General features: G+C 37.8%; 1 protein-coding gene across 11 annotated transcripts in view; it reads left to right on the forward strand.

Moving 5' to 3' along the window:
* SIPA1L1 (signal induced proliferation associated 1 like 1) overlaps positions 1 to 27,051 on the forward strand; it is a 517,634-nt gene that overhangs the window by 170,868 nt on the left and 319,715 nt on the right. For 7 of the 11 annotated variants that reach the window (XM_054691354.1, XM_054691347.1, XM_037503618.2 and 4 more), the window contains one exon: positions 21,448 to 21,492. The exons of 3 other annotated variants lie outside the window; for them this stretch is intronic. The gene's annotated coding sequence lies outside the window, so the exon portion shown is untranslated. Of the gene's footprint in view, positions 1 to 1,871; positions 1,942 to 21,447; positions 21,493 to 27,051 lie in introns of those variants that run through there. One more of the 11 variants, XM_037503617.2, reaches the window with a different exon arrangement.

The raw sequence follows: 27,051 nt of genomic DNA on the forward strand, positions 1-27,051 counted from the left end.
TGCGGGGCATTGACAACAAGTTGAAATTGTGTTTGCTGAAAATGGAGGGAGTGAAAAGAAATTTATGTAACCTTGAATGAAAAATGTGGTTTGTTTCTAGGTTATTAGCTGCTACCTGCATACTTATAAAGTCATTTTGTGGGCGTATATCTTCATTTCTCTTGGGTAAATACAGAAGAATATAGTTTTTCATATTTAGCAGTAGTTGAATCTAGAGTAGATGTGTTTTATTATGTAAGAAACTGCCAGACTCTTTTTCCAAAGTGGTTGTGCATTTTATATTTGCTGCAGCAATTATCAGGGTTCCAGTTGCTTCGTATTCTTACCAAAATTTGGTGGTGGTTAACATTTTTGTTTATTTAGCCATTATGGTGGGGTGAGTGTGAAACAGTGTCATTATGATTTTTTCCAGTGAAATCACATTGAATTTTTTTTCATGTACTTATTGGCTATTTGTGTATCTTTTTTGTAGTGTCTTTTCAAGTTTTAACTTTTTCTAAATTATTACTTTTACTGTTATTTGTAAGGTTTTAAAATATGTATAAAAATGCATTTATATATTCTTAGTGGTACCTTAATTTTACTTTTATTTTTTATTGAAGTAACATTGCATTATAACAAGTTTTTCAGATGTCCTTTTTTTTAAAGATTTATTTAATTATGCATACAAGAACTAGGGTATAGGCCAGAGGTGTGGGATGTGAGAGGATTCACCAGAAACAGAGTGGGGAATAGAACAGGCAGATCGACGGAAATACACTGCTGAGGGGAGCAGCGGGCGAGATAGGAGAGGTCTGCTGCGCTATGTGGGTAGCTCCCTGGTCAAGAATCGAAATTGCACTGCAGTTACTCTAGATAGCTTCACAGTGCTGATGCTTAACCCTATGTGCCAGGAGGAAGGACCCTCAGAGGTCCATATTAAATATCAACAGGTGTGTACATATACCATATTGTTTGCCACTAAAAGTCTGATTCTTGAACTCTTGTTGATACACGGAAAGTTTAATTTGAAGTCTGACTTATCATTTTTTATGGTTATTGCTTTCCTGTCTATCATGTAAGAAATCTCTGTCTATCCAATATTGGAAATATGTTTTAGGATTTAATCTTTTATATTAAAGTTGATAATCTATCTTTAATTTTTTGGTGTATAAAATAAGGTAACATGAGAGTTTTTTTTTTTTTTTTTTTTTTTTTGCTTTATGTATTTCTTGTACCATTTGCAAAAAAAACTTTCCCTATTGAACAGAATGTGTGTCTTGGTTGAAAATCAACCAAATATTTGTGAATCTACTCCTAGACTCTGTCCCACTGGTCTATTTGTTTAATGCTAATTATACACTGTCATGAGAACTGTAACTTTGCAGTAGGTTTTAAAATCAAGTAATTCAGTCCTCCAACTCTTTTTATTTTTCAGTACTACTATAGGTCTTCGGGATTTTCATATAAATTTTATAATCAACTTGTCATTTTTTCATGAAAGCTACATTTTGAATGGGATTTCATTGAATCTATTTTTCAATGTGTGCAGAATAGCTATTTTAATAATACCCAGTCTTCTCATCCACAGCCTCTCTACTTAATTTCTCTCATTAGTGTTTTGTAGTTTTCAGTCTAGAGCTTTTTTGCATCTTTCATTAGATATATTAGGTCTTTATATTCCTTTAAATGATACTGCTTTAAAATTTTATTTCCAAATGTTCACTTCCTAGTACAGATACATGTAATTGCTATTTGCACATTGGCCTTATGTTCTGCAAAACCCTAAATTCACTTGCTAGTTTTATTGTATGTGTATTAGAGTGTTATTGCCATACATAATCATGATAGATATCTGTGAATAATGACAGTTTTACTTTCTCATCTTTATACTTTTTAAAATTGCTTCCCCAGGCCTTCGTGAACACACTAGAACTTTCACCATAAATCCAACTGAAAGTGGTGAGAATTGAATGTTTGCTTTATTCCTGATCATAGGAAAAACACAGTATTCAGTGTTTAACTAAGTTTATACCTAGATTTTTTTGCCCTGGAGCTTCTGCTCTTAAAGCTCTATAATTCTGTGATCTCCTAATTTCTAAGTACACAGTTTTCAGTCCATAAATTCCTAGACCTTCCCTTGCTGGGGCATCACTGTATTTCCCCCATTCTGCTCTTTGTTTTCTGTCTCTTTCCCAGAGTGACCATTTCTTCTTTTGGTCCTACATCTGTGAAAATAGCTTCTCTTTTACTAGTTTCTCCTCTTCTCCCACATTTTTTCTTATAGCAAATATTTACTGGCAGGTACTATGTGACTGGCTTGGCTGGTATCTGAAGTACACAGGTTGGTGAGACCTAATCTCTGCCCCACAAAGACCTTGCCATAAAACATGATAAATGGCTTAAGAGATTGGCTGGGAGCCCCAGGAAGGGACAGCCACCTCCCCCTGACCGGAGGTCAGACAGAAGACCTGCGAGGGAAGTCATGGTCTGTCTCTCCTCTTCAGTGCAGTCGTCCAAGACTGAGTACTCAGGATACACCCTGGTCCCTGTTCTGAAAAGTTTCCATGCCTCTCCCAAACCCAAACCAGAAGCACAGTTATCACAGTTCTACTCTGCTTCTTATTGTTTCGTGTGCTGTGTGGTTTTATGTAATAGCTGTGCGGCGCTCAAAGGTGGTAACTTGTTTGTCCTTATCTTCAGAGAGTTCTCAGAATTTCATATGCATCAGAAAGTTTAAAATTATTTTTGAATGAATGAGCCCATTGAAAACCTTTGTTTTTTGGTTTACATTAGCTTTTATTTCATTACTGGATAGATCTTTTATTAAATTAAAAGAATTTTAAAAAATTCCTTAGTGTATTTCTTTTTTAAAAAAAAATTATTTATTTATGCATACAAGAACTGGTGTACAGGCCAGAGGCATGAGGGGGTGGGGTGAGAGGATTCACTGGAGACAGAGTGGGGAACAGAACAGCCAGATTGACTGAAATACACTGCTGAGGGGAGCAGCGGGTGAGACAGGAGAGGTCTGCTGCGCCATGTGGGTTGCTCCCTTGCCGGGGATCGAATTCATGCTGCAGTGACTGCGGATTGCTTCACAGGTTGCCTCTTAACCCCTTGCACCACCAGGGAGGCCCTTAGTGTATTAATTTCCCAGAATAATTTTTTGTTGAAATATTTCCATGGAAGGTTCCTTTCCCTTCAAGCTGCTGCACATCAGGATGGCTCTGACTTGTTCAAGTAGGCAGACTCTAGCTTTCTTTGGATAGCAAATGTCCTTGAGTCTGTACTTCCTGATTCTTGTCTGGGGCTTTTTTATCCCATTTTTCACCCAAACAATGGCTGCTCTCTTCTTTTGCTTGACAGAAAGCTGCTCTTTTAAAAAAAAAAAAAAAAAAAAAAAAAGCTCTGCTTATTCTAGTAAACATAATGACATCATAGAAGGGAGGGGTTAATGTATTTTCAGATAATTAAATTATAAAGCTATGCATAATGCCTTACTGGTAATAGATGGATAAAGCATCATTTAGTGATTTCACTGGAATGAAGGTGAAGTAATTAAACATTTTTAAAATATACAAATTGAATTACAAATTTTTGTTTCAGACAAATGTGTACTGCTTAGTATCCACTAAATAGTGTCTCTATAACTTTACGGTGCTTAAGCATAATGTTAAGTCTGTAAACCCAATTATATAATAAAGTCTGTTATCAGTATTTTATTCACTGAATTTCTGTACTTTACAAATTTTGAAATAACTTGGGCAGACAAATTATGTTTTATTACTAATGGATTTTCAAAATTTGTATCCACTCAAAGGGGAATGTGGCAGTAACATCCCTGTAATTGAATATGTCTTATGGTGATTTTTTTTTTGGGGGGGAATGCCTTAAAATCAACATTTAGTCAACCAGGAGAATCATTGTTTTAAGTGTAATTTACATTAGAATGTTTACATTTCTAATATTGTTAAAGAATATAAATGTAAAATGAGAAGCCATGCTTAGAAAATACGATATTGTTTTAGCTGTGTAACCCTGAGCACTTGAGCTCTGCTCCTCCGAGGGTTGTTATTTTTACATTTTTAAACTCAAGTCTACTTTCTCTGCTTGATTATTCCTATGAAATGATTTAAAAAGTTTTGCCTTCATTAAACACAATAAGAATTCAAAACGATTCAGCATTTGAGTGCTTTTAAGTGCTGGGGAGAGGTTCTGAATGTCCTTCTGACAGGTGACCACTATATTTCCTTGGCTCTACCAGTAACCCCACAATGGAGGGTCCATTTATCATTAGTCTGGAATTTATCTGGTGTAATTTTTCCCTTGATTGCTTCTTTCTGAAATTCTACCTTTTCAATTAATTTGACATCTTACAGGCAGAGTTCTTGGTGAAAGTTTTTTTTTTTTTTTTAATGCCTGGAAGACCCCCTGTTTACTTTTACTGGGGAAACTTGCCCTCTCTGTTCCAACTTGACAGCCAGGTGTAATTCTGCTAACAGCCATCCAAGTCCCTGGGCCTCTTTTGATTATTTCTGATGTTTTATTTCTTTTCTTAATCTATTTGCCTATTTTGGCCAGAGAGATTTGACAAGGTCTGCTATAAACTTTTGAAATTGTCAATCACAAGTTGGCCAACAGGGAGATTTGTTTAGTTACTTAAACTAGGTCACCAGACATGTTGTATTAATCCCACAGTTTAAATGGGCCATCTGTTAAGCCTCTCTGGTAATAGTTTCCTTTTGTGACTACCAGTGTTCCCAGTGAAGTTGTACCCAAGGATGTTAGAGTCTTTTCAAAGAGAATAATGCACTGAAGAGCAGGGTCCCTCTCAACAGAAACTTTCCCTTGGAGAGTTTTTATTATCTTTTGTTTCCTTCTGTATTCCTTTCCCTTGATTGTGAGAGTTTGCTTTTTTGATTGTGCAAGTTGAGGGTTATGCTTGTTGAAGATAATTAGAAAAGGGGAAAAGTGGGATTGAGAGTGGGGAAAAAAAAGAGGCCAAACACAGGCAGCAGCAACAGTGGTATTTATTCGCAGTGTAGCTTTTGGAAAGAGAAGAGAAAGGACTAGACAGTAAACTTGTTCAAAATTTTTGGGCTCTTCTGCTCTCTGAGAGGCATCCAGAAGGGTTAGATGAGCGGCAGTCAAAGCTGAAGTGTTTTTTTTTTTTTTTAAAGATTTACTTATTTATACAAGAACTAGGGTACAGGTCAACGCGCAGGAGGGTGAGAGAATTCACCAGAGCCAGAGCGGGGAGCAGAACAGTCAGACGGACCGAAGACACTGGTGAGGGGAGCAGTGGGCAAGGCAGGAGAGGTCTGCTGCGCCGTGTGGGCTTCTCCCTGGCTGGCGGGAAATCGAACCAGCGCTGCAGAGGCTGCAGACAACTTTGCAGCGGGGCAATCAACCGCTGTGCCACCCGGGAGGCTCCCAAAGCTGTTTTAAGCAAACTCAGAAGTTACTCAAAGCATCTGAAGTGTGCACTTTACTATGGGTTTCTGATTTTCTGAGGTAATATGGAAAGTAAGAGTCAAAAACACAGAGTCTTAAGCCACTATAGGTAGTAGTTATGTAGACAGCAGGATAGCAGCAGCATCTTCAAGTGTATGATTTATAAGAGAGAAATGAAATACCAGCTCCCTAGTTAGTATCATCTTTTTCTGTGGCTTTGAATGCCATCTCTGTGTCTGCATGAGTTCCAATTCTGTATTTCCAGCTCTGACTTGCTTCACATTTGTGTTTCCAGCTGCCTCACTGGTATCTACATAAATGACTGTAGATGCAGTCTCCACAGAACTCTACAGTTATAACTGGGGTGGTCAACATAGCCTGGTTTCCCAGCACTTTCTTGATTTTAGCATTGGAAGTGCTCCATCTGGGAAACCTCTCAGTCCCAGGCAATTCAGGATAGTTGGTTCTCTTCCATTCTGATCCAGAGGAGAATCTACCCATCGTTCAAGATAGACATTCAGGAGTTATCTTTGATTCGTCTCTCTCTAAACCATCATTGGCATGTCATACTACTCAGCCACATGTACTCTGTCAGAACAACTTCTTGTTACTGACTCCAAAAATACCCAATTCTTTCTACTTCTCTGTCTTTACTGACCCCACCTTAATGTGAACTTGGCATCTCCTGCTGGGTCATGTCATGAGATTAAGCCATGGAGCCTTGCTGCTGATTCACATCACTTTAATCCAGGTCTCCAGACTTCTCACGGTCTGACTTGAGTCAGTCTCTCCTGCCCTGTTATCTCACCCACCAGCTCCAGCCACATTTGCTTTTTACCTTGTGTATACTGAGTTTGTTCATGTTTTAGGATGCTCCTCCTTCTAGCTCTGCCTAAAATGTCCTTCCTTTGTGTAGCTCATTCCATTTGACATTTAGGTTATATCTTAAACTACTTCTTCATAGAGAGCCTTCCTTGGCCAAACTAACCAACCAGTCATCTTGACCATATTACCATAGTTTCATTCCCTAGATGGCACTTTCACTGTCTGACTTTCACATTGTTTATTGGTTTGCTTGTTCCTGCTTTCCTCCACTAGAATTGAAGCCCCTTAAGAGGAGCAGCTTTGTTCACATCCTGTGTTCACAAGCTGTGTTCAACATCCTGTCCCCAGGCTTTAGAACAGTTCACAGAGTAGGTGTTCAGGAAATGTTACTAATTGAAGTAAAAAATAAATTTTATGACCTCAAGGCATCTAAGTCAAGATTTTAAAGGATCTTTAGCAAGCAAGGGTCAGTGAGTGGAGATTTACTGAATGGTTTTCTGCTAATTACTACTACAAAATATATAGCATATCTTTCATGTCCTCCCATAATGAGTTGTCTTCCTTATTTTAGCTAAATGAACAAAAAATCCCTTTTAGGTTTATTTGCAGATGTACTTTTCTCAGAGCCTGTATTCTTTTCAGGATGTAGTTACTTAACACTGCAGTCTCCTCCTGTAGCACATCTTGGGGCTTATGCCTGAGAATGGACCTAGGTGTTTGCATTCTTCAGGCTGTGAGAGCACAGCGAGCTGGGGGCCTGCTTTGTTTGACCTTAGTGCCTTTTTCTTGGAACTTGGGTGATTACACATCTTTGTATTTCAGTGTTCAAGACACTTTTAAACCTCAGAACTCGGGCATTTGCGGCCGGATACTTCTCTGTTGTGGAAGCTGGGTCACTGCAGGTGTTGAGCCCGGTGTCTGCTCAGTGGATGCTAGTGGAACTCCCTGCCCTCTGACAGCCCAGATGTTTCCATACACAGCCACATGTCTCCTTAGGGGAGCAGAGTTAAAAACCATTGTTCTAAACAATGACTATGTTTTCTTCTAATTCTTTACTTTAGGAGATTACTGATTAAAACAAAAATCAAGGTGAAAGCATTTTTTTTTGGGGGGGGATGTAGTAGGCTTTTAAAAAGTTATTACAAAAATTATTCATCTTACATCATTACCAAGTCATAACAGTCTATTTTCAGCTCGCATGTCTGTGCGATCCCATGGTACGCCTTGCGTTAAAAACGCTAGAATATTCTGAGGAAATTTGTTCTTTCAGTGTTTCTATATTTTTCGCCTGCTTCCATCACCATGGAGCTAAATAATTTGAGAGTGATGTTAGGTTAAAAACAGTAATGATAGAGAAGGAAAAAAATGTTTGCTTCTTGTTCTTTTTTCTTCTCTTCAGTTCTTCCTTACTCATCAGTCAACAGAATGGTATATTTGATTTGGATGTTTAAAAATTGGACTTCAGGGTTGGAATGGCATATTCTCCAGAGCATTTTCACCTCCTGAAATATGCTGATGTCATAATTTGAGCATATCTGTGAATTGATGTTCCTAGATCAGGGGAAATGCCCCAGAACCGTGTGGGGAAGGAGCCTTTTTCATTGACTGGTACCCATTTTATAGATCTGTGTGCTTCAGAGACCACATTGAATTGCCTAGGACTCTTCTACACTATCTAATTATTTTTTTCACATTAAAGCAATATCAAAATGTGTTCATCTGATTTTTTCTTTGTATAAATGCAAGTCTTACCAGCTTTCTTGAACTGAGACCTTCACACAATATTATCTATGAAGTATTAAGTAATCTCTTTATAAAAGTCTATTAATTTATAAATTCATAGTTACTAGTGGAAATGTTGGAGATTGACCAATGTAGCATGCTTGAACAAACTTTTTTTAATCCCCATGGGAAAAGGGGTGGGTTTTAATTTTGAGATTGATGGCCCCACCCAGCGAGTTTGAGCTTTAGCCTATCTGAAGGGAACATTCTGCTCAGTACCTTTAAATAAATATATCAAGGATGAGCATTATATGAAGGGGAAAGCCCTCTCCCCTAGTAATTGTGAATGCTGGCATCTTCCACTAATGTATATGAATACATTATTTCTGTTCAGCAAAGGTGATTTAGAAAATTGTTCTATGTAAAATTCTACATATTTTTCTAAGCAAATTAATACCTTTTGATATCAATTAATTATCTAGTTGTTTCACTGTGTTCAAACCTTCGGACATCAACTTTAGGAAGCTTAGGTACCTCATTTCTTTTTAAATAAACAGTAGTGGGCCTCCCTGGTGGTGCAAGGGGTTAAGCACAGCACTATGAAGCTATCCGCAGCACAAGTTCCATCCTGGCCAGCCAGGGACCTACCCACATGGTGCAGCAGACCTCTCCTGTCTTGCCCGCTGCTCCCCTCAGCAGTGTATTTCAGTCAGTCTGCCTGTTCTGCTCCCCACTCTTGTCTCTGGTGAATCTTCTCACCCCCACACCTCTGGCCTGTACCCCAGCTCTTGTATGCATAAATAATAAATCTTTACAAAAAATAAATATTAGTAGTTCTTTCTTTGCATGACTGAGGACATGATGTCGAATTTAAGAGGGCATAATCTTAAAACTATGAAATTTAAATAGCAGACTGAAACATAAAGATTGAAAAATGGAAAGTTTAAAAATATTTGTTTTTGTGATACGGACTAATGAGAAAGTATAGCTTTTTTGAATTGTCTTTTGCTTCTTATCAGTTATCCACAGTTTGAAACATAGGGGAACATGTTTGGCATTCTCGAATAAAACTCCCCATAGGTGGCCCTCTGTATAAAGAGCTAGTGAATGCTTTTCTTTGTTAATTTGTATACTGATAAGAATAAAAATAATAATTTACAAATTAAAATACACTTTGATTTCATTCTTACAAATTTTTTGGTACACATACATATATATTTACATATCTATATGTATGTGTATGTTTATCTTATCAATTATTTAATGAATGTTTATCTTTTCATTTGACTTTAAATTTAGTCAGCAGATTCTTTGTGCCAGGCACAGTGCTGTATCCTAAGATGATCTGGTTGAGATTGTTCTTAGAGCTTGTAGAAAACTTGGAACATACTCTGGCATGCAGAGAAAGATAAGAGTTACCATTAACACTATCAACCCTGAAATACTACTTTCTGCTGATATTCCCATATTTGTGCTGTTTTTGTTCATTTTTAGGCCTCTTTATGTTGTTGAGATCACATTACACGCAGTTTTTCCCCTTAAACTTAGTATGTTGTATTCTCTCATGTAATTAAACCTACTTTGAACATAGTGCATATATGATATTGACTGGATATTCCATAATTTATACAGTTTGGAAACATTTGGGTTATTTATAGTTCCTTGCTGACATAAACAATGCTGTGATGAACATCTTTTACATAATTTTTCAAAATATTTTCGATTATTTCCCTAAGAAGGCCTCAGAAATAAAATAATTGGGTGAAAAGTATGTAAATATTTTAAGGACTTTTGTTATATATTCCTAAAAGCTTTTTAAAACAGTTTTTATTCCTTCCAGTAGCCAGTTTGCACATTTTCTTTAAAAAAAAAAAGGCAATAAAACCCACAAGTGACTTGGTGAGAACCCTGTCCCTGTGAAGAATGGCCCCAGCCTGAAAGGCAACTATTCGTCTCACTTTTGCGTCACTGCCCTAATTCTGAAAAAACTATTTAGTTGGCTTAACTCATGCCATGTCCCCTGTCAGGATGAAACAACACATTTTCATACCTTTAACAAAAATGTGTTATATTCTTTATAGTTTTCTTATTTGGCCATGGTTTGCCTTTTAATCTACAGATATTTTTAAAATGTATCCACATTTTGTGTTCCTATATTGCTTTTGTGCATAGAAAATCTTTCCCCATTCATGTTTTCCCCCAGCATTGTATTTTCAGAGAAATCTTTTACACTTGTAATTTCACAAGAAAAGAAATCTACTGTTTGTGAACCAGCAAGGCTTTGCTGCTCTTCCAGGTGGCATTTTTGTACTTCTCTGCGAGGAGGGCCATTATGCTCTTTGTACCTTCTGACTTTGCTCGGGCACTCAAAACTGGAGTGCCTGTTTGATTCATATGACCGTGCTTCTGTTAAACTAGCATCCTTGTAAAAGTGCTTTATTGACTAGAAAGAATAAAAAGGGAAACAAAGTTAAACCAAAGTCCTGATTGACTCCTCCACGAATTCATCCTTTGTTTGAAGAAGCACAGAAGTGAAAGTCAGTTCCTTTCAGGTGTAACTGATAGAAACTTACTTCACTTTTCCATAACAACAATATTATCAATTGCAATGTTAGATTTGAAGGGACTGCCAAAAAAATGTAAAATATCATTTCCAGCTTATTATATGATGATATAACTACTAATTTTCTAATTTGCACAAGTTTCTTTTAAAAACAAGTGTAACTCGGGCCTCCCCGGTGGCGCAGCGGTTGAGCGCTGGGTTGCGAAGCTGCCCGCAGTCTCTGCAGCGCTGGTTCGATCCCCGGCTGATCCCCGGCTGCTCCCTGGCCACCAGAGGAGGGTCCCACATGGCGCAACAGACCTCTCCTGCCGCCCGCTGCTCCCCTCAGCAGTGTATTTCAGTCTGCCTGCTCTGCTCCCCGCTTTGGCTCTGGTGAGCTCTCTCACCCTCCCGCACTTCTGACTGTATCCAGTGCTTGTATAAATAAATTTAAAAAAAAAATAATAAATCTTAAAAAAAAAGTAACTCAGTTGAAATGAAAATTCTTCCAACTTTGCTGTAAAAGGAATACTACTGTATCACAGGTAAATACTAAAAATACTGGTTTGTGATTTGTAGCTAAGATGTCTTTCATGATTGTAAACTCAAAACCCATTTTTAGACTTTTTGGTGGCATTCCAGGTAGAGTACATAAAGAAATATATTGCTCTTCTATCCTGTGTATTTGTTCATTGTCTCTCTCTACCACTAATTATAAACATTTTAGGGCAGTAACTTCAGCCTGTAGGACAGTGCCTCAGATGTTTGTTGAATAATAGATCTTTGTTGAGTGAATACTCATGCATAGATTGAAAAAGAGAAGAAAAAGCACTGTTTGCTTCAGTACCCAGAACACACCAGGCATTGAGCTCGTTGCCCACTTACTGCTCTTATAAGTCTATTAAGAGTATTGCTTTACTAAAAAGGGACTCAGTTTTTCCTTTTTCTGTTAAATTTCTGGATATATTATGAGCAGTTGATTTTTAGGAGACAGTAGGACACGGGGAGAACTTCATTTTGTCTGAAGACAGATTTCTGTTCTGAGAGAATGTGAGTGAAGAGCCTCAGTGTGCCACTCCCCTGCCCATAGGCCAGGGCTTCACTGGGTGAATTGTGATCAGAGGTGGCGTGGAATGCTGGTGACAGCCATGGGTGCCCTGGAACCGGCATGCTTGCCCCACACGTGAAAACGATTTACTTGTGAAAGTTTACTTTGTGATCTAAATGATCTTAAGTTTCCTCTCTATTTAATTATCCTAAGTATTTAATGCATGCAAACAAAGCAGATGTCAGCATTTTTGTTTTCTGCTCAGATTTAACTGCAGTTTCACTCTTGGTAGAGAAATGCACAGCAAGACAAAAAAAGGCTTTGAAGTTTTTCTTAATATACACTGTTTATAGATTTTTTCCCCTCCCGGTGGCATTGAACTACCCCAAGAAAATTTTTATACCAGTGTTGTCTCAAAATATTATGAAAAATGTTATATAAAAATACAGGTTTTATTATTTTGGATGATAATAATCTAATGGAGATAACCATGTGCAGTATTGTGACTTTTTAATTTACCTGACAGGTAAATGTAGATGAAGAAAGAGAACAATGATTTTTAAACCAAAGGGTTTGGACCTAGTTTCTGCTTCAACGCTAGAATACCAGGAACCTAATTCATCATTGCAAACAGAATGTAGAGTTTTCTAGGTACTTTGGTAAATTTTACAAAGGGTAAAATTTAATTTTTGAAATTTCCAAAAGCAGGTTCTAACTGCTGACAAAAGAAGAAGAAAATGCATATTTATTCAATTTATTTTTATTTATTATTTATTATTTTAAGGCAAGTTTATTGAGGAAAGGGGGAAAAAAGGAAAGAAAAATGCCTGCATAGACACAGGCGGGCAGTCTTAAAGGACAAGAACGGCCACAACACCCATTTAAAGTAGGGGAACTTAGTTTAATTATTTTCCTGAACCAGAATTGATATAAAATATTTTATCTTGGATATTTTTTAAAATACAGGTTGAGAGGAGACTCCTTTGTTAATATTCCACATTTGTGCTTCATATGTAAGATTTTTATATATTTTAGTGGATTATAATCTGCCATATATTTGTTCTTGTGTTCCCCCCCCCCAAAGATTTATTTATTTCTTTATACATACAAGCACTGGGTACAGTCAGAAGCGCGGGAGGGTCAGAGAATTCACCAGAGCGGGGAGCAGAACAGGCAGAAGGACCGAAGTACACACTGCTGAGGGGAGCAGCGGGCGGCAGGAGAGGTCTGCGCGCCATGCGGGACCCTCCTCCGGTGGCCGGGGAGCAGCCGGGGAGCGAACCGGCGCTGCAGAGGCTGCAGGCAGCTCTGCAACCCACCGCTCAACCGCTGCGCCACCAGGGAGGCCTGTTCATGTGTTTTTTACTTTCTTATTCCACCTTCAGTCTCTGGTTTAAGTATCTTTGGTGAATATTGTCTACTTTCAGTTAATATTAAATGGCAAGTATTTGGGAATAAAATTTATGTTTACGGACTCACTTGTATTTGCTGTTACCAGTTGGGGGTATGTGATCAGCTACAGGCTTTAGAAAACTACTTTAGTGACTTAAGCAAACGCAGGTTTATTTTTCCGTCAAGAAGCAGCTTCAGAACTCAACTCTCCCGGCCAGTGCTCATGCTCACAGATGTCATGAAGAACCCTGGATCCTTTTTTTTCCCTTAAGTAAAAAATAAAATACCCACTACCAACCATTATTCCCTCTCCACTTTTGCCCCCACTCCCATGCTCTTCTCTGGTACCCTCAGTTCAGTTTTCAACATTTACTAGCTTATTTTTATTTTTTTGTCTGCTCTTCTATTTTATTTATTTACATTGGACATGTAGATGAAATCATCCAGTATTTGGTTTTCTGTTTCTCACTTGACTCATACAGTCCTCTCTGATTCCTTCCATTTGCTGCAAATGGCAAAAATTCAGCTTTCCTTATAGCTGAATAGTATTACAGTGTTCATATATATTATTATGTTTTTTTTTATTTTGTTCTATATATTTCATGTATTTGAATTTTTTTTGTGTGTTTGGGGTGAGAGAGTGATCCAGTTTCATTGTTTTCTATGTTGCTGTCCACTATTCCCAAACTTTGTTGAAGAGATTTTCCTTTCTCCATTGAATGGTCATAATTTCATTTTAGAAATTCAGTGATGATACATGTGTGAGTTTTTTTTCTGGGCTCTCAACTCCACTGAGCATATATCTGTTTTTATTATAACCCATACTATTTTGATTACCTATTGCTTTGTAATATAATTTAAAATTGGGTAGCATGATGTCTCCATTTCTTTTCAATCAAATTGCTTTAGCTCTTTGGGATCTTTAGTGGTTACATATAAATTTTAATAAGTTCTATTTTTAAAATATTTGATATTATGCTGACTTTAGGTTTGTATGCATGCCTTTATTCTGTTGAGGCTTCTATACCCATTTTGTTAAGAGTTCTTGTCAAGTGCTTTCTCTGCATCTATTGGTACGATCATTTTATTTTGTCCTTCCTTTTGTTGATGTAGTCTATTGTGTTAGTTCATTTGTATATGTTAAACCATCATGAATTCCCTGGAATAAATCCCAGTTGGTCATGGTGTATAATCCTTTTAATGTTTTGGTGAATTCAGTTTGCTAATATTTTGTTGAGAAGTTTTAAGTCTGTGTTCACAGGAGATGTTGGTCTGTGTTTTTCTTTATTTTCTTTTGGTGATGTCCTTGTCTGGTTTTGGTATCAAGGTAGTTGATTTCATAGAATGTGTTTGAAAGTATTCCCATTTCTTCAGTTTTTTGAAGGAGTTTGAATATAATAGATGTTCTTTGAATGTTTGGTAGAATACACTAGTTGAAGCCATCTGAGCTGAACTTTTGCTTTTGGGGAGATGATTGATTACTGCTTCATTGTCCATAATTATAATCAGCCTATTCAAGTATTTTTTTTCTTCCTGGTTTAGACTTGGTAAACTGTATTGTTGGAAAAAGTGATTCATTTCTTTAAGATAATCAAATTAGTTGCTGTATGGTTGTTCACAGTAATCTCTTATGATCCTTTGTATTTCCATGGTATCTGTTGTAATTTCTTTCATTTATAATTGCACTTATTAAAGTTATCTCTCTCTTTTTGAGTCTAGCTAAGGGTTTGTCAGTTTTGCTTGTCTTTTTAAAGAACCAACTCTTAACAATAGTTTCATTAACCTTTTATATTGGCTTTTTGTTTTCTGTTTCATTTGTTTCCACTAGACTTTTACTGTTTCCTTCCTTCTGCAAACTTTTTGGGTTTTTTTGTTCTTTTTCAAGTTGTTTTATGTGTCAGATTAAATTCTTTATTTGCCATTTTATTGCTGCTTAATTGCAATTAACTTTCCTCTTAGTACCATTTTTATTGCATATGCCCTAAAAACTTGTATCCTCATTTTCATTTGTATCCAAGTATTTCTACTTTAATTTCCTCATTGACCCACTGGTTACTAAGACACATGCTATTAGGTCTCCATGTTTGATGTTTTTTTAAGTTTTCTTTTTTGTGGTTGATTTCTGGTTTCATAGTGTTAAGATCAGAAAAAAACAGTTGATATGATTTTAATTTTTTTAAAGATTTATTTATTTATTTAAACAAGCACTGGGTACAGTAAGAAGTGCGGGAGGGTGAGAGAATTCACCAGAGCCAGAGTGGGGAACAGAACAGGCAGACTGAGGAAACACACTGCTGAGGGGAGCAGCGGGAGCAGCAGGAAAGGTCTGCTGCACCATGTGGGACCCTCACCGGCAGCCAGGGATCGAACCGAAACTGCAGAGGCTGCGGGCAGCTTCGCAGCCCAGTGCTCAACCGCTGCGGTACCAGGGGAGGCCCGATATGATTTTAATTTTCACGTTTATTAACACTTGATTTGTCAACCAGTATACAGTCCCTCTTAGAGAGTGTTCTATGTGCACTTGAGATAAATATAAATTCTGCTGTTTTTGAGTAGAATGTTCTGCCTATCTGAACTCATTCATCATTTAAGGCCATTGTATCCTTATTTATTCTCTCTCTAATTGATCTCTCCAGGGTGTAATTGGGGTGTTAAAATTCCTTACTTTATTGTGGTCTTGTCATTGTTCCTCTTTTTGTTCTACCAGTAATTGCTTTATGTATCGTTGTGCCCTATCATTGGGTCTTATGTAGTAATAAGTGTTGTCTTCTTGAATTAAGCCTTCAGTCATTATATAATGTACATCCCTCTATCTTGTTATTCTTTTTACTGGAAAATTATTTTTGATAACCATTTGCTTGTAGGATTGTCTCCCAGCCATTTACTTTATTTTTTTAAAAGATCTATTTATTTATGCATACAAGAGCTGGGGAACAGGCCAGAGGAGGATTCACCAGAGACAGAGTGGGGAACAGAACAGGCAGATTGACCGAAGTACACTGCTGAGGGGTGCAGCAGGCGTGTCAGGAGAGATCTGCTGTGCCATGTGGGTTGCTCCCTGGTGGGTAGGCCAGTGGTTAGAACTCATGCTGCAGAGGCTGCAGACAGCTTCACAGGTTGTATCTTAACCCCTTGTGCCACCAGGGAGGCCCCCAGCCATATACTTTAAACTTTTATTTGTCTTTAGAACTAAGATGAGTTTCCGGTACACAGCAAAAAGTTGGATTTTGCTTTCTGATCACTTCATTCATTCTGCCTTTTCATTGGTACATTCAAACCATTAACATTCAGAATAATTATTGAAATGTAAATATTGCCATTTTGTTATCTTTTTGGTGTTTTATTATTTGTTCTTTTGTTTTACTCTATTTTGTATATCAGCATCTTGCTTTTATATTATTTATGTTCCCTTTTGAATTTCATATCCATTTTGTCTATGATTTTTCGTTTGAGGTTATCTTGAGGTTTATATATGAGGATCTATATTTGTAGCCTACTGAGCAAGTTAATCTCAAACTTGTTCCAATACCCCATGTTTTCACTCTCCTTCCCCTTGAAACTGTATGCTTTTGAGTCTTACCACTTCTAGATAAAATTTCGTTTCATTTTGAGTCCCTTTAATTTTCTTGCAAGACCAGTTTAGTGGTGATGAGTTCTTATTTGTAAAGCTCTTTATTCCTCCTTTAATTCTGACTGATAGTGTGTCTAAGTCAATTGTATTGTCATCTGGAAATCCTTTTCTTTTAGCACTTTATTTTTTTTTTAATAGAGGCATGTTTATTTATTTGTTTGTTTGTTTGTTTGTTTATACATGCACTGGGTACAGTCAGAAGTGCGGGAGGGTCAGAGAATTCACCAGAGCCAGAGCAGGGAGCAGAGCAGGCAGAAGGACCGAAGTACACTGCTGAGGGGAGCAGCGGGCAGCAGGAGAGGTCTGCGCGCCATGTGGGACCCTCCTCTGGTGGCCAGGGAGCAGCCGGGGATCGAACCGGCGCCGCAGAGGCCACGGGCATCTTCGCAACCCAGCGCTCAACCGCTGCGCCACCAGGGAGGCCCTCTTTTAGCACTTTAAATATATCATGCTATTCCCTTCTGATCGCAAAGTTTCCCCCAAGAAATCTACAGGTAATCTTATAGTGATTCCCATATAAATGAGTCATTTTTTCCTCTGGACACTTTTAGTGTTATTTCCTTATCATTAATTTTTAACAGTTTATAATTATAATATGTCTTGGCATGTGTCTGTTTGAATTAATTTTTTTAGAAAATTTTAGGTCTCTTGGATTTTAGGCCTAACTTTCTTGTTAGTCAGCTTCTTTGCCATTATTTTGTTAAATAAGGTTTCTCCCCCTTTCTCACTCTTGCTTCCGTATGGGACACCTATGATGCAGATAGCGTTTCTCTTGATATTGTCCAATATGGCTCTTGCAATATTTTTGCTCTTTTTGTTTTCTTTTTGCTAGTCTATTTGTGTGTTTACATTACTTTATCTTCAAACTCACTTCCTCTATTTTTCTGTTCATTCTAAGATTCTATATTCTATTTCTGATATTTACACTTAGAGCTTCCTCCTGTTTTCTCTGTCCTTTCTGTAATTCTCATTTTGTTCATTGATTTTTTTCTTATATCAGTATGCATAGTTTGGATTTTTGCTTTAAACTCTATTTCAGGTAAGTTACCTATTTCTGTTCAGTTTGGGTTTTGCAAGGTTTTTATTGTTCCATCTTTTGTGGTAAATTCCTGGCTTTTCATTTTTAATTTCAAAGGGTTAAGCTAAACCATTTCTTACTTTGGTATGTTGGCCTTATAGTAAGATTACAGGTTGCAGGAAATACTCGTAGATTGTTTGCCCAGGACCCTGAGGTATATGTTTTTGCTTAAAACACTGATGTTTGTACACTGGTTTAGAAGAATGGAACTCCAATGCTGGAACAGGGTAGGGACCAGGTCAGGAGCGAGCCAAGAGGTTTTGGTAGAGAGTAGCAAGAGTTAGACTACTGAGGGGCTGCAGAGGCATCAGCTGGGCATAGGGAGGAGGTCTGCAATGACTCCTTCCCTTAGGTAAGTTCCTCCTCAGTCAGAACTTCCCAACAGTTTCAGGCTAACACTGACCCCTCAGCTGCGGTTCAACTACAGTTTGCAGGTTCTGCAACCAGTAGTTTTTCCCAGGTATACAGGCAGAGGCAAAGATCTGTGCATTTGGACTATAGACAGGCTGCAGTTCCAGTTGCAAGCATGGGTGGATGAGGGCCGTGTGTTCTTAGGGTCTGGAGGTGCTGTCTGTAAAGTTGTCTCCCTGGCAGCCCTCTTGACCCTTTCTCAGGCTGTGGCACTGGCAGGGGCTGTTGTGGAGAGGGAGCGCAGTGGAGGGCTATTCCCAGTGCCTATCATTTACAGAGCCTTCCAAGGTGAGATGCAAGTTTCTGCACCAGGGACTAGGTGATTTGAACTCTGACTTGAAGCAGCAGATGTCATAGATAAATGTTATCCCAGCAAGGCCACAGGTAGATGTGATGTTTTCTGTAAACAGAGAAGCCAGTGGTAGAAAGAAGACTGGTAGATGTGGGTCACAGGTAGACCTTTTCCCACTCACAGCAAGTGCAACTCACCAGCCTTTCCCCATAAGCTCGAGTTCAGCTGCCCATACTCGTAGGATGACAGTCACCCCCTTAGATAAGACTGTTTGGTGGTCTCAGGCACCACTAAAGGCAGGGATGGTGGGTGTTTCACCTCCAGCTCTTGTTCCTTGATTGCTGTCTAGCAACATAGGGCTTGCCATTGCTGGTGTTTACCTGTTTTCCCAGTTTTGCCTGTGGCTCTCTGCTTACCTGAGTCCTGTTTTTCTCAGATGAGATGCTGCTGTTTCCACATCAGGTTGTGTGCACCCCTCTCTCCTATGCAGAGATTTGGGACTGAGCTGTTCATTAAACAATAAAAAGTTTCTGATATGAGACTGAGCTGTTCATTGAACGACAAAAAATCACCTTATCTCCCCACCCCCTTCTTACTACTTTGGATCTTTTTCTTCATTCCACTGGTGTCTTTCCTCAGGCTGGCCTTATGAATGTAGGATGCCTATTGCTCTTCCAGGCTTCCTGTACTCCAGGAAGAAGGGGGAAGCAGAATGTGCTAGACAAAGGGCTTGCTAGCTGAGTCTGTTTTATCAGGAAAGCTGTAGTTTGCCAGGATGTTGCATCCTGCAGGCATCTGCTTATATCTCATTGGTCACAACCAAATTGGGTAGTAAGCCTAGATTAGTCACTGGCTAAGGGGCATGAGGTTTCATGACTGATTTAGAAAACTCCTGATCTCTCCCCTGGGTTAAGGGATAAATAGGATAAAGGAAGCCTGCCAGGGTTCTCCACAGATGCTTGAACAAATCGAGAATCTATTGTTATGGAAGAATTAGGAGGGATAGAAAAGGGTAGGTAATGGATAGCATCTTCCACACCTGCTAAAATAAGGACAATGTGTAACAGCTAAGTTGAGAAGCTCTGCACATTTTCAGCTCCCTCGACTCTGATTTCCTGGAACAAATTATAGATTTTTTTTCAAAATTTTATTTCAGATATTCTTATAGAGTCAGCCTGTCATTTTCCTGGATGACTCAGCTATTAGGACAGTAAATGCTGTGTTTTAGAGTCTTCATAATATTATTATGAAAAAATGGAACTTTAGTCATAAGATTCTAAAATTTGACTTGGAAAACTATTTGAAAAATTAGTACTTTATAAAAGTTCTTTTAAGTAGATGTCTAAGTTATTTTTTATGTTATGATTAAAATTTTGAGGCTAAATTATTTTCAAAATTTCATGGACAGTGATTATATGTATATGCACATATACACATACTCTTTTTTGTAAGCATACACTTTTTTGAAACTTAGTGAACCATAAAATGTTTCCCATGTATTATTATTATTATACCATTGAAAAAATTGCTTTGGCATAATAATTTACTTAACTCTTTTCTAGTTACACTTTTAGTTTATTTCCATTTCACATTGCAGTTCATAGTGCTGTGACTTAGATTTTTTTTGTGTAGATTAATTTTTAATGTTGTTCTTTATTTTCCTTAGAATTCTCACATTTTAATGACTTGCACTACTTAGCTGCTTGTATTACAATAACACTGTACTAAAGAATTTGTTTTATGGTTGTAAAGTGAAGCATTTTCTTTCTAGTGAGTCTCCTCTTCCTATTCTTTTTGTTTGTTACTTTGCTCAATAACAAAATGAATTTTTCATTGTGAAAAGATACATTCTTTTTTTTGTAAAGATTTATTTATGCATTCAAGAACCAGGGCACAGACCAGAGGTGTGGGGGTTAAGAGGATTCACCAGAGACAGAGCGGGAAACAGAACAGGCAGACTGACTGAAACACACTGCTGAGGGGAGCAGCGGGCGAGTCAGGAGAGGTCTGCTGCGCCATGTGGGTAGCTCCCTGGCGGGGGATTGAACTCGTGCTGCAGTGGCTGCAGATAGCTTCATAGGTTGCATCTTAACCCCTTGCACCACCAGGGAGGCCCTGAAAAGATACATTCTTAGTGTGGATCATGTGTTAGCATTATCTTTCACCTCTCAAGGACCACCTTTTTTTTAATTTTTCTGAACAATTTGGGCAAATGTTTCATGTACATAATCATACATCTTATTCATCATACATAAAGTATTCATCTTGATCTAATGATGTTTCAGACCCTGGGGATGCTGCTGTGAATACAGTAGCTATCAAGTAAATCCAGGATATCAGAATAATGATGGGGTTCCATTTTTTCCCTAATACAATTATGTCATTTCATTTTGGGTCATGATGAGTTATCCAGTCTCTAATATTAATAGGTTTTTTGTTGTTTAAAATAAGTACCAGAGCCTCACTGGTGGCCTAGGGGTTAAGTCTCAGTACTATAACCACTAGGGCCTGAGTTTGATTCCCAGCCAGGGAGCTGACCCACATATGGCACAGCAGACCCACTGTCTTACCCACTGCTCTCTTCAGCAGTGTATCTCAGTAGATTGGCCTGTTCTACTCTCCACTCTGTGTCTGGTGAATCCTCTCACCCCCTGTACCTCTGGACTATACCCCATCCTTCTACACAAAAGTAAATTTAAAAAAAAAAATTGTTTTTGTCAAAGAACTGTACTTTATTCTATCATTTATTGGTTGTTTATAGTTTAAATTTTACTTTTTCTTTATTACATTTTCCTGTTCTTTTCTGAGTTGAATTCTCAGTTTATTGTTTATATTAAAAGTTATAAATTCATCTTAGTATATTATTTTGGCTTTAGTCTAATAGGTTAGAAATTTTGCTTTACATTTTTCAAAAATTCTAAATAATCTCTTTGTGTTTCAGCTTGTTCTTAGATGTAGGTGTTATTTTAATTTTATTAGGTACTCTTAAAAATTAACCTTTGATTCAAGAATAAAGTAATTAAATTTTAGCTTCTCTAAGTACTTAATGCTTGCTCTGTTTTTTATACAGACTGAACAGCTGAATAGAAAGTTGAATGCATTTTAAGGCACAGAGGTCAGTATAACTTTGTTTCACTGATGTCATACTTTTTTTTCTGTTATTCTTGTGACTCTGCACTGGGCCCATCTGGTGCTGTGGTGGCCTTGCTCCCTTGCTTCCTTCTGCTCTTGACAGAAATGTCGACTTCTGAGCACATGACTTCCCTGACTACCTTGTAGAATTGAGATTTCCAGCACTCTTCCACCCCTTTCCTGCTTTGTTCTTCATAACACTTTGCAGAATGTAAGATATACTTTGATTTATGTTTGATCTGTATCTTTGCTATAAGGAAATTCTAGCAAAAATTTGGTCACTTTTAAAAGTGAGTAATTAGGTCACTTATTTTCAGTGGTGTAGCTTGAGTACCAGGAATAATAACTCATATAGAGTAGACACACAGTAAATATTTGTAGTTAATAATGAAATGTGATTATTTTTGTCAGTTTCTCCTTTCATGTCTCAACTTTTGCCTTGATGTCACTTCTTACTACTTGACCTAATGCTGCTATTTTATTATTCTTTTTGTCATATAAAACCTACCTTAATATTTTCCTCTAAAGTTGGTTCCTATAATATTGCCTCTGTGTGTATATTTACTGTAATTTTGTTCAAAATTTTCTCTATCTTTTCTTGTTTATGCATCTTGAAAATGACATGTTGGATTTTAATTTGCTTTTATTATAAACTAAGGTTCTTTCAGTAAGCTGAATTAATTTGCTTTTCATTTCACACTTAGTTTTTTTTTTTAATCTGAAAACCTGCACCATGGTTTTAAAGCTATAAATTCTTACATTCAAAAATAATGTGGACAGGGTGGTAAAAATTAAATTATATTCCTATAAATAAATTTTAGATTAATTAGAAACATTTAAAGAGAGACTTAAATTTTTAAACAAAAATACAGGAAAACATCTTTATGTTATTAGAGATTGGAAGAATTTTTTTGAACAAGATAGAAAAAACCCAAACTATAAAGAAGAATGATAAATTTCACTGTTAAAAAATTTAAATGTATATGTATAAGAAAATGGACCTTAAAAAAGGTAAAGGTAGAGCCATAGAACATGAGAATACATCCAGACACATGTTTAATGAAGGATTAATATCCATAGTATATAAAGAAATCCTAGGAGTTAATAGCAAAGAAGACAAAAATTTAGTAGAAAAACAGGCAAAATATAAATAGATAAGAATTTTAAAGGAAATAAAATTCTCATTTTAGTTGAATTCAGGAAAATACCAGTGAAAGTAACAAAAGAGGATATTTTAGTCCATCACACTGGTAATAATTCAAAGACAAAGACCTGGCAGGAAACAATGTTGTCTAATTTACTTTCGGATTGTAACATATTCTCTAGTTAGAGTGAAAGGTGCTCCGCTTTGAGACTGAGCAGCTCCCGGTTTTGGAAGCCTCTAGGCAAACTCTCATGACCGTTCCCAAATAACACGTGAGCAGCATGACCCTTATCTCATTGTCTATAAAAGCAAAAAAGTTGGAAACAACCTAGATTTGAATCACCAAACTCATAAATACATAAACTCATATTTATACAAAAAATGGAAAACACACAGACATAATTATAAGGACTCTGCATCAACATGTCCAAATCTCAAAAACAATTTTGTGTGAAAAACAAAGCTGTAACAGGATGTGTTCTAAATGATGTTATCAACTTAGATCTCGTAAACATCCAGAGTACTAACTGGAAGGGTGCATTGCACCTTCAGGGGTGAAATTCCTCTGGAGAGGCTGAGAGAATGGGATCGCACCTTGTATTTTAGCTCTGTCATGTTGTATTTCTATGTGACCTGAAGCAAATTTGGCAGACAGTTTACTGTTACGAAATCTGGGTGATGGATACTAGGTATCGTCTCAGTTTTTACATGTTTGTAGTATTTCATAATTGGAAGTTTTCAGTTTGGACTAATAACATTTTAGTGCCCAGTTAACCTTGTCAGATTGAATGTAGCGCTCTGCTGCTTCCCCTCCCCTGCCTGAGGACACTGTTATTAAAGGAATATAGAAAGATAGAGAGATAAAGAAGAGGAAATTTAGGAGCATGTCTGGAATTATTAACAGTTTTCCTCAGGGGTGGGGGCTTTGGGGCATGGGTGGGGGGAGAGAGAGAGAAAAAAAAAATATCTTAAACTCATTTTTCAGTATGGATAAAATTGAATGTGAATGCATTTCACCCATCACAACCCCAGAGTTGGAGGCCCCAAGGCTCTGGAATCAGGGAGGAATTATTTTGAAACATTCTTTGCTGAAGTAGCTTCCCAGAAGACTGGAAGCCAGGCAGGAAATGGAACTGCTCTTCTGCTCTTCTCTAGAGAAACTGAAGCATATTCTAAAAATGATCTATGAATACAGGCATCTGTGGGTTCTCACTATACAGAAAAACATCCTCTGTCTTATTTAAGCAGGAAAGGAATTTATGGAAATAATACTTAGTGACTTGAATCACTGGGAAGCCTGTGGGACTACGTCTAGAAAATGGGCAAAACCAAGGGTGGTTCAAGTGGCTAAGAGAGCAGTCACACAGGAAAGCGGGATCAGCGGTGGCTGGCTGCCCAGAGCACTGATGCTTAGCTTTGCACTGTCAGCAGGGCCCTGGGCTGCGCCGCAGTCACTGCTATTGACCCTGATTCTGCTTTTCAGTTCAGAGTCCAACAGGTTCCTATCTCATTGGCTGAGGATAGGTTATATGTCTGCCCACTGTCTGTAATAATGGCTGGTTAATTGACAAAGTGGCAATTTTAGATTCTGTGTTTGGATGGCAGACAGACTATGTAAAGCAACAAATTTCTCTGGAAATAGGAACTCAGAGACTAAACAGGTGGTCAGAGAGTGTGATTTATACTTTCCTCCTATAAACCAAGTAAACTGATTGGATACTTACCTAGTCTCCTACTGGAAAGTCTGTTCAGTACTCATGCCCTGCCTTCAGAACACAGAGCTTCGGTCTCCTTTTCAGCCCTTCAGTCGTCAAGATGAAGGACTGGCCAGTGATAGCAGAGCTGCACAAGCCTTCCACCTGACAATGGCAGTGATTGCAATATGCAGAAGAGAATCAAGTCTGGGAAAAATATAAACTCTGAATATAAAAATAAAACTTTCAAAATTAGTTTGCTCTTAGCAGGGATGGGAGAGAATATTGCAGTTGTGAAACAAGAATAGAACTTTTATAAATGAAGAAATAGAGGACACATAATCTCTTCAAAATTTATCCTGAATCAATTTGAAAAAATTAAGTAGTCTGGTTGAAAAATGAAATTCAAAAAATTCTTCTGGTACCTAAAATAAAAAGAATTAGAGTGGGGAAGAAAAGGAACTCCAGAAGGTCCAATATCCAATAAACAGAAAATTTACAAAATTTGAAAGACCAGAAAAAGAAGCAAAGGAAATTGTTAAAAAACAACAACACAACAACAATGAAATATAATTTCAGTTAGCTGGAAAAGGTATATTTTATGTTTAAAAGGCCCACTAGATGTCCAATTTAAGGGCTATAAAAAACCTTACACAAAAATTAGCCAGTATTAGAGGGATAATCTTAAAGAAATCCTGAAAAAGAACATAGAATACATAAAAGAGCCGGAATTAGAATATGATTAGATTTGGAAGCTAGATATAATGAAATATAACCTTAAAAGTCTAGTGGTAAAGGTTTTAACTACCTTGAGCGCAATACCCAGCCAGGCCATCAGTCAGTTTAAGGCTTATGACAGACTGCTAAATTTTACCACTGGAGAGCAGGGAAGGAACTGCAAGGATGACCATGATGATGGGGTGTCCCTGGGAGCCCCATGAAGAGACCTGGAGACCAGCTGGCAGGACTGGAGTGTGAGTTCGGGGAGTCTTAGGGGAGAGGTCACCCGGAAAGAGCAGAAATTGACAGGGCAGGGCACCTGGTGCTTTTAAGCATATGGAAAACTGTAGCAAGAAGAAATTATTTTACTGGGTTTAGGAAGAATTAAGGTTGATATATAGAAACTAAGCAAATTGCGGGGGTGGGGGGCAGGGAATGAAGCAGTCACTTGCTCTAGGAAAGGTAAAAGTAAGCAATTGGGGGAATATAGCTAGAATACGATAAATCTTGCTCTCTACAGTCTGTTTCTCTGTAAGTTTTCTAAGTGTGATATATATGTGTATATACACATTTACATTGACTAGGGCAAAGGTAGGGGCAATTTCTGGAAGAATGTCTATTATCTTCCACTCGGAACTTCAGTAGATAACACATAAAATTGATAAATAAGGAAATATGGGTATGAGTAAGCTACTTAGGAACAGGAACTCCTACAGCAAGCAGTGTTATGAATTGAAAGTTCTTGCATCTGGGAGTGAAAAAAGATAAGGAAAGCATTGTTTTCCCCCCCTCATGCCTACAGTATTATTTGTTGGCAGTATTATTTTAAAACATTTGTATTTTAAAAGATGTTTTACCTTTAAGTCTATTTTTTACAGTTTTGTAAAAAAAAAAAACCCAAACCTTCAAAATCTGTTATTTTGTCAGAAAACTCCACATTGATAGGTCCCTCGCTTTTTTTCCCCCAAGATTTATTTATTTATACAATAACTGGGGTACAGGCCAGATGCGCGGGAGGGTGAGAGGATTCACCAGAGACAGAGCGGGGAGCAGAACAGGCAGATTGACGAAATACACTGCTGAGGGGAGCAGCGGGCGAGACAGGAGAGGTCTGCCGCACCATGTGGGATTCTTGCTCGCTAGCCGGGATCGAACCGGCACTGCAGAGGCTGCGGACAGCTTCACAGTGCGGCGCTCAGCCTACTGTGCCACCAGGGAGGCCCCGTCCCTTGCTTTTTTATTGTCAGGAGAGCAGGTGTTAGAAAGTAATCATGTGAAATGATTACTTTTCACTAGTATAGGCATTACTTTGATAAACACACACATGAGAAGCTGAGTAAATAAATAGCATGGCAGTTTCTTTGTACAATAGGTGATTGTAGATTGTAAAATCCGGCAGACTGTCAACTCACTGCTCAGGGTTTGTTGTATTGTATTTTTCTATTCAAATGTGGTTGGCATTTGTCATGAAGCCTCTATTTAGAATTAAGTATCCTGAACAAAATAAGGCACAGTCCCTGGCCTGAAATACTTGGGACTTAGTGGGTGGTGCATCAAAAAACTTTGAAAAAATAAAATAGCTGCGATTGTCTTTTGGAAAGCAAGGTGGGCTGGGGTAGGTGTTGGGAATTTAAGAGAAAGAGTGGTTGCTAATAGGTCACACTTGCAGAGCACCTGGGGCTTGTTGAGGAAAATTGCGGAAAGCTAGTGTGAGCGTGGGACTCAGCAGAAAATCCCTCCTGCTTCTGGACAGCCAGCATTCTTTCCCTTACTTTGAAAGAGATTATAGAACCCAACAATATGAACATTTTCTGATTTTCCCACCATTTTTTCCCCCCAGAAAGGTTTCTGTCAATTTTAATTGCCACAATCGAGGTAAGGATGTCTGTTTTAACACTGGCACCATTAACAGTGTACTGGCATCCCTAGAAACATCCCTAATAGGAAAAAAATGATGCATGTGTTTTGATTTGTATATCTCTGA

The sequence above is a fragment of the Talpa occidentalis genome, unplaced genomic scaffold (assembly GCF_014898055.3).
Source record: "Talpa occidentalis isolate TD23 unplaced genomic scaffold, MPIMG_talOcc4v2.1 talOcc4.11, whole genome shotgun sequence".
Taxonomy (NCBI): Eukaryota; Metazoa; Chordata; class Mammalia; order Eulipotyphla; family Talpidae; genus Talpa; species Talpa occidentalis.